This window comes from Gadus chalcogrammus, chromosome 18 (genome assembly GCF_026213295.1).
Source record: "Gadus chalcogrammus isolate NIFS_2021 chromosome 18, NIFS_Gcha_1.0, whole genome shotgun sequence".
NCBI lineage: Eukaryota > Metazoa > Chordata > Actinopteri > Gadiformes > Gadidae > Gadus > Gadus chalcogrammus.
Genome location: NC_079429.1, coordinates 10,506,323 through 10,513,822, shown reverse-complemented (window position 1 = coordinate 10,513,822; position 7,500 = coordinate 10,506,323).

The following is a 7,500-nucleotide window of genomic DNA, read 5'->3' as shown; positions in this document are numbered from 1 at the left end:
CCACCCTCTCCTCTCCTTTCCCCTCTTCTCCTCTCCTCTCCTGTCCTCTCCCCTCCTCTCCTCTCCTCTCCTCTCCTATTCGTCGCCCCTCTCCTCTCCTCTCCTCTCCTCTCCTCTCCTCTCCTCTCATCTCATCTCCTCTCCTATTCGTCGCGCCTCTCCTTTCCTCTACTAAACGACCCTCTTCTCAGCCCATCTCCTTTTCACTCTTCTTGTCTGATAAAATCGTTCTCTTCTGTCTCTCTCCCCCATTCTTTCTTTCCTTTCCTCCTCTCATCCCCTGTTCCTCTATCTAAGTATCACTATCAGCCCACCCTGTGAGTCGTGACCTCACTGGGAGGCAAGCCCCCCCCCCCCCAGACACACGCACGCACACTCACACACGCGCGTGCGTGCACAGACCTCTAGACAAATGCACACACACGCACACACACATGCACAGACAAAAAACAAAAATACATGCAAGCACACAAACCCAAGCACGTACACACACATACATTGACACACACACATGCGAATAGTGAGCACATTACAATTCCCCTGTTGGTTCCCAGATGAAGGCTGTTTCCTCTGCTCCGTGACGAAACAGGCTGTGAATCAGTTCTACATCACTGCTGGGTGTGTCTCAGCGTTGATCAGTAGCTCTCAGGCTGCAGGCTAAGAGTATTTTAAGGATTTAAGGTTTTAAGGCTAAGAATAGATTAATGTCTTTCGATAATATTAAGGATATATAGATTGCTTCAGGTATATGGGTTTAGTGCTTTTAATAGTTTTATGATAAGCGATTGATTTAAGACTTAAGATAATAAGGACAAAACAAGATTTTCCTTGCCTTGTCAATTTGTATTTGAGGTAACTTATCTAGCCTTAAATATTGTCTTAACGGTTCACGGAATGCTGAGTCGATTATAAACTAACTGAAAGAAAAGTGCAAAGTCAGCCAGAAAGAATGACAGGTGGCTGTTAATCAGTATGTTTGTGCAAATACTTTATTAGAAAATTACCTATATTGTGGTACCAAGAAAAAAAGATTTACAGTCAAATGTCGACCACCTCTAAAGCTGCAGTTACCATCACAGATTTATTGAATAAATAAGTGAAGTAAAAAAGTTATATAATAAACAGATTTGAGTTCATTTTGGGGCTGATATGATTTGACAGTTCAAAGCTAAGACGGAAACTGGGAAAAGTTCACCAAAGGCGACAGAGATAATCCTGAAAATCACATAAATTACATCGGAATCGGAGCCTCCGTGAACCTAGCTCAGCGTTTTAAGGGCATTTTTGTCTCAAACCAGGTTTGAGCCTGTTATAACGGCTCAAACCTGTTATTTAAAACAAGGTTACCCAAAGGTCAGTCTTGGAATCATAGCAGAGATGAAGCCATAGTTAAGGCCCAGAACCACAGGCAGCTAGCGTGGCTGTGGCCCTTATCGCATAGGCTGATGGGGCTAAGAGAATGAATGCTAGTGGATGTTTGGGATATATTTAGAGAGCTACTCTCACTTTACTGCGTTTCTCTTTCGCGCTAACACATTTGTGTCTTGCTAATCCTCTCGGGAAGAAACAGATGCCTTGTCTTCTGACGTCACACACACACACACACACACACGCACGCACACACACACACACACACACACACACACACACACACACACACACACACACACACACACACACACACACACACACACACACACACACACACATACACAGACAATATCACGACCCACTTACGACTGGTAAACACAAAACAGTTTTCTATTACATCTGCGCTGTACACACACACACACACACACACACACACACACACACACACACACACACACACACACACACACACACACACACACACACACACACACACACACACACACACACACACACACACACACACACACACACAAATTCTTCTACTATTGTTTTTTTTTTTCTGAAGATTCATACATTTTTTAATTGTTCTATTCTTTCATTCTTTAACTCTCTTTTTAACTCAGTCACCATTTGTTTTTTAACTTAAATTGTATACTTTTTTAAATACCTTTACCTATATACATATATTATTATTATATTATTTATTTACATATACATGTGCACAGATAGTGTGCACATGTAGATAAATATGAATAAATAGTCTTAAACCTGCAAATAAGAAGGTTGATAGTAGTAATGGTAGAGGTAGTATTAGAATTAGTAGTAGAAGTATTAGTGGTTGTACACAGGTCAATAGAGTACATCTATACATGGTCGACATGCATTTTATAACACTAGCCCGTGTCCAGCTAAGCCAGCACGCATCTGTTAGCATATACTGCCTACGACCATGTGCCGCGTTAACGCTCTTAAAATCATCTAATGTAGCTTCATTCAGATAGGCTGATGGAGGCAGGTGGAGGGGAGAGCAGGGGCTGACGGAGGGGATGAGTGCTGAAGGTGGAGATGGTAGAGAGGGTAGAGAGATTAGAGCAGGGGGTGGAACTGCGCTTGCACCCAACGGCAGATGGTCTACATTCATGGTCTAGATAGATGGTCTCTACCCCTCCTTCCTTGTTGGCATCGGTCTTTTTAGCCGTCGTCTAACTCTGTCCATCTCTCTCTCTCCATCTATACCTCTCTCCAACCAGCTGTACACATCCATTAAGTAAGGAGATATCGGTGGTGAGATCGTGTTGTTTTGGCTTTGTAATTCAACCGACAGTTGGTGAAATCCTTGCACCAATCGCTAACATTTAACATCCCAGACAAGAATAGCAGTTGGCCTTTTACATGAATATGATCAGTTAAGAATAATCATGACTTGAACTAAATATACAAATCTGCAGGGTTGCTCAGCGATGGAAGCCCAGTAATTCCTTACTGATATGAGAATAGGGGAAATGTCATATTAGTCACTCTCTGCCCCCAACACTCGGTATACAAAGGAAAGCTGCTCTGCTAAGTGGAGCTACCACATTTTGCCTGTCTTCCACCATCGCCACTTTTCACCTGTGCCATGGTCCAATCTCTTATAACTAACTCTTATGCCAGTGGTGGGAAAATCTTGGTCCAGGATTGAAAAAAAAAGAAAAGGTTTTAGAACCAGCCTTGGATGGTTGATTGCCCCCTTGAGACATATTCCAGGTTGCGTTCATTAGCAAATACAGACGGTTTGCTCTGCAAACTGGGGCAACATTTACTTTCAAAAGCTGGACACTCTCTCTCTCTCTCTGTCTCTCTCTCTCTCTCTCTCTCTCTGTCTCTCTCTCTCTCTCTCTCTCTCTCTCTCTCTCTCTCTCTCTCTCTCTCTCTCTCTCTCTCTCTCTCTCTCTCTCTCTAAGCTGTTTCTTTTTATATTTAACCGCTTTGTCCCCTTTTGTGAAAACCTTATTATTTCTGATATAACAGCAACAATCACACACACAAACACATATCCACACACACACACACACACACACACACACACACACACACACACACACACACACACACACACACACACACACACACACACACACACAAACACACACACACACACACACACACACACACACACACACACACACACACACACACACACACACACACACACAAACAAACAGGGTTTCCCGGTGCCTTCCATCGTCCACTTGTGTTCTCCTCTGCCACTTAAATTGGTTCCCCCTTTCTCTTATAGTTCTCTCGATTCATCTTTTATTCATGTGTTCCCAAAAAGGGACCTTTGAAAAAGGGTCAGATAACTGGGGCACACATCTGACAGCGTCAAGCCTTCTCTGGGCCAACAGAATGACCATGCAGAGCCAGTGGCGAGGTCAGGATGTAAATCAGAGGGCCAGGCCCAAATCGTCCTGCCTTTGTTTGGTTCAAACAGGATAAGAGACAGAATGGTCCCTTTTTTTTCTTCCAAAATATAAAGAAAAGGAATATAATAAACATGCAGATTAGTTCCGCTGATTGACCTTGCTCGGCTGTGAACGGTTCAGTTTAAGATCCAGTGTAATATGCATATCTCAGACATGATGACAGAATAGAAGCAGAGTGTATATGGAGAGGCCGTATTCCCTTCCCTTCACTCGAATGACCCTGAGCCAATGAGGGGGAAGTGTTTTAAAATGACTGCATTCACCCACCAATATCGACAGCAGGTTCATCTAGCACGGTTCATTTTTATAGCCGTCAGCCAATGACATGACATGTTTCTCAAATAAGTAGCTGTTAGGCACTTTGGATAAAAGCCTTTGCGAAATAACATGAGAGTAAATAGTAAATCTGTGTGTGATTTATGGTGGAAAGTCACCTGAACTGAATATATAAATGAACCTAAAAGGATTGACTATGAATAGAAAGGACGATAATTCAGAATTCCCAATACTTGGAACCAAGCTTTGACTTCAGACCCATACTATGCCCCAGCCAAGATGTATACACTTCTGAATTAAAAAATGGTTAGAAGGCATTCCACACCTAAAGACATTCATCTAGCATCTGTACTATCTATGCTAGTCAACAAAACATTTCTTAAGGTGTGGATTAGCTTGCTATAGATGCTATAGATTCTATAACATCTAGAGCTATAGTTATTTAGTCAGCATCACGTAATCTAGTAGGCAACATGGGCAAATAACACCCGCACACTTGTCATACTGTAACTCGGTAAACAGGAAATTGGCAGCTTTTGCTTCCTTGTGGCTTCCTGTCTGGTGTGGACCAGACTGGAGAGGGGGGGTTAACAGCCAGGGAGCCAAGGACAGATTTGATGGATGGACCGGCCACATTTAGAACCGGACCTAATCTGTGGCGCAGAGGCCTTGACCAGTTGCTGTGACAACAGCAGAATTTGTGTTGCATTGTCTCTACCTGCCCGTAGTGGATGCAGAGACCTTGCTAAATACTTTATGTCCACAACCAAACTGTAGTTTCCTGCTGCTATCTTTCCATCGCCCTGATTGGTGGAAATACAATTTCACTGGGTACGCAGCTTCCTGCGGCTGATATGAAATACATATGGTATGCTTCCCCCCATCCATCTGCAAAAACTCTCGCTCTGCCTCTTGCTATTCATCTCTCTCTATCGGTGAATAACAGGAGGTGGGCTTCTTTAAAACATTTGAGCAACTTGCCGTTTGATTAAGTGCTTTCTTGATTCATGTTGAGGAACAAAGTAAAAATAAAAGGCCAGTTATATATAGCACCCGGATGGTATCAAATATGTAGTGAATAAAATGTGATACAAGGAATGCACAGTTTAATCACCAAAGACAATAGACTGAATCAGGTCCAGCTTTCATTCACTTTTTCTCACTTTTTGTCTTGTCTTTTATAACCGGAATGAAGGAAATAAGTTAAATGTGATACGTATGCATTTGAGAATTGCATAATAAACATGCCTTTATATCTTAAAGGTCAGTCTACCGGACACAACTGAGAAAGATGATGGGCGTAATTAATTGGAGAGGACAGGTGTTTTCTCTGCCATCTGCTACATTTTCTCATCTCTTTCTTCTTTTTTCCTTTACACTGCCTGTTTTCTTCTCTCTCTCTCTCTCTCTCTCTCTCTCTCTCTCTCTCTCTCTCTCTCTCTCTCTCTTTTTACCATTGGCCCTCTCCCTCTCTTTCCCTTGCTCTGAGCACAACAGATGGCAAATTAGACGGATGGGTTAATATATATGTATTATATACAGTCAACATTTATATAAAAACCCAAGCTTATTTAATGAAGAAGGGAGAAAAAAGAAATCACGCAAACTCATGAATATTTAAATAAGGCCATCAGCATTTAGATACAATTATACACTCAAAAATCCCAGAGCAGCTGAACTACTGAACCATTTAATTAAACTGTATTTTTTATCTTCATTTGTGTAAAGTGCATTTGATTATTACTATATTTCAGAATCGAAATTATCAGTTTTTTTCCTCATCTTCTTATTGTTAAAATTGTGATGATTGTTGATTATCATTATCATTATGATCATTATTGTTACTATTATGATTATTAAATAATTATTCTTAACAATATGACTAGTATTATTACTAGAATATTATGAATGCCATTATTATTATTATTAGCTACTGTGTATTGTGGAGGAGGCCTGACAAGAACATGTTGAACATCTTTGGCCCCTGGGTTAGAACCAGTGTTTACTCTCTGGGCCCCCCAGAGGACAGGAGTAGCTGTACGGGCAAGTTACTTTAACCCATCAGAGCTCAACCACATAACACTGCTCTAAGGAACATTCTGGTGGGGGTCTTGCCTGTTTATTTGCACCAACATAAATATATGAAGCAACTCAGGCATAGTGTATTCTCCCACGTTCATAGTTAATGCAACATAATTTCGATTGTTTTCATGGCTGAAGTGACTGAAGTTTGGTATGCTTTAATCAGTTTCATTTTAAAGACAAATTATTAAGCCATATCAATCGAGAGGAAGGGCTGTTATACTGAGTATCCGCACAAATTTGATCTGACAGGTTCGAGGCTGCAGGTCAAGGGTCAGAGACTCTGAAAGCCCCACTTATTAGTTCACGGTGTTATGCAACAGATTATTATTTGTTTGTTTAATAATTTATATGGCTCCGCCAACACAAATAGTTCCTCAACTGGCCTGGGACTGGACTGTTGCCAAGCAATACACAAATATTTTCCCTCTACATGGTACTGCAGGCCATCTACTTTGTAGCATGGACGTTTATCTGTATGATTTCATTTATTGCTCAACCAGTGAAACAAGAGTCTGTTGTGGAATGTGTGATTCAGATTCAGCTCATCGATGATCCTTAGTTAATGAACGGTTAGTTAGTAACCTGTAAAGCAGAATGATACATTTATAGTTAAAAGTCCCAGTTTTACTCATGGAATGCCTCCTGTCCAATCAAATGACTAGGTTGGAACTAACTGTTACTAACTTAAGGTATAATGTCCAGCGAGCCGGTTATTATCATAAAATAAATCCAGACAGGAGGATGCAGTACCCTGACGCGAAGCGGAGCTGTCTTGAGTCCCCCTAAAGGATTATCTCCAGCAGTCAGCCTGGGGCCTCGTACCTAAGAACCAATCACAGCCGTGCTGATATTCATCATTACAACACTCACTGTCCTGGGATTTGGCTTGATTTGGAATCACTAGTTACATGGGAACATGTTTACTGGCATACAATAGAGCACCTTTAAACGTAGAGTGGCTGTCCAGGAGGGGGCACTCTGAGCAACACAGAACAAGATAGGACCAGTTGGCTGGACTTGATTCATGGTTTGAGTGTGTCGTGTGTGTGTGTGTGTGCGTGTGTGTGTGTGTGTGTGTTGGCACGCTTGTAACATGTATATGTTACAAGCGTAACATATACAATGTTTCAATGTTTGTATATGTGTGTGTGTGTCTGTGGGTTTGTGTATGTTCATGTGTGCATGTCTGTTTCCTCTTTGATCCTGTCTGGGAGTGTTTACCTGTGTGTCTGGTTCCATATGCATGCGTCTCTCTGTGTGTGTTTGTTTCATCTGGTAGTGTGTCTCCAGGGACATCAGC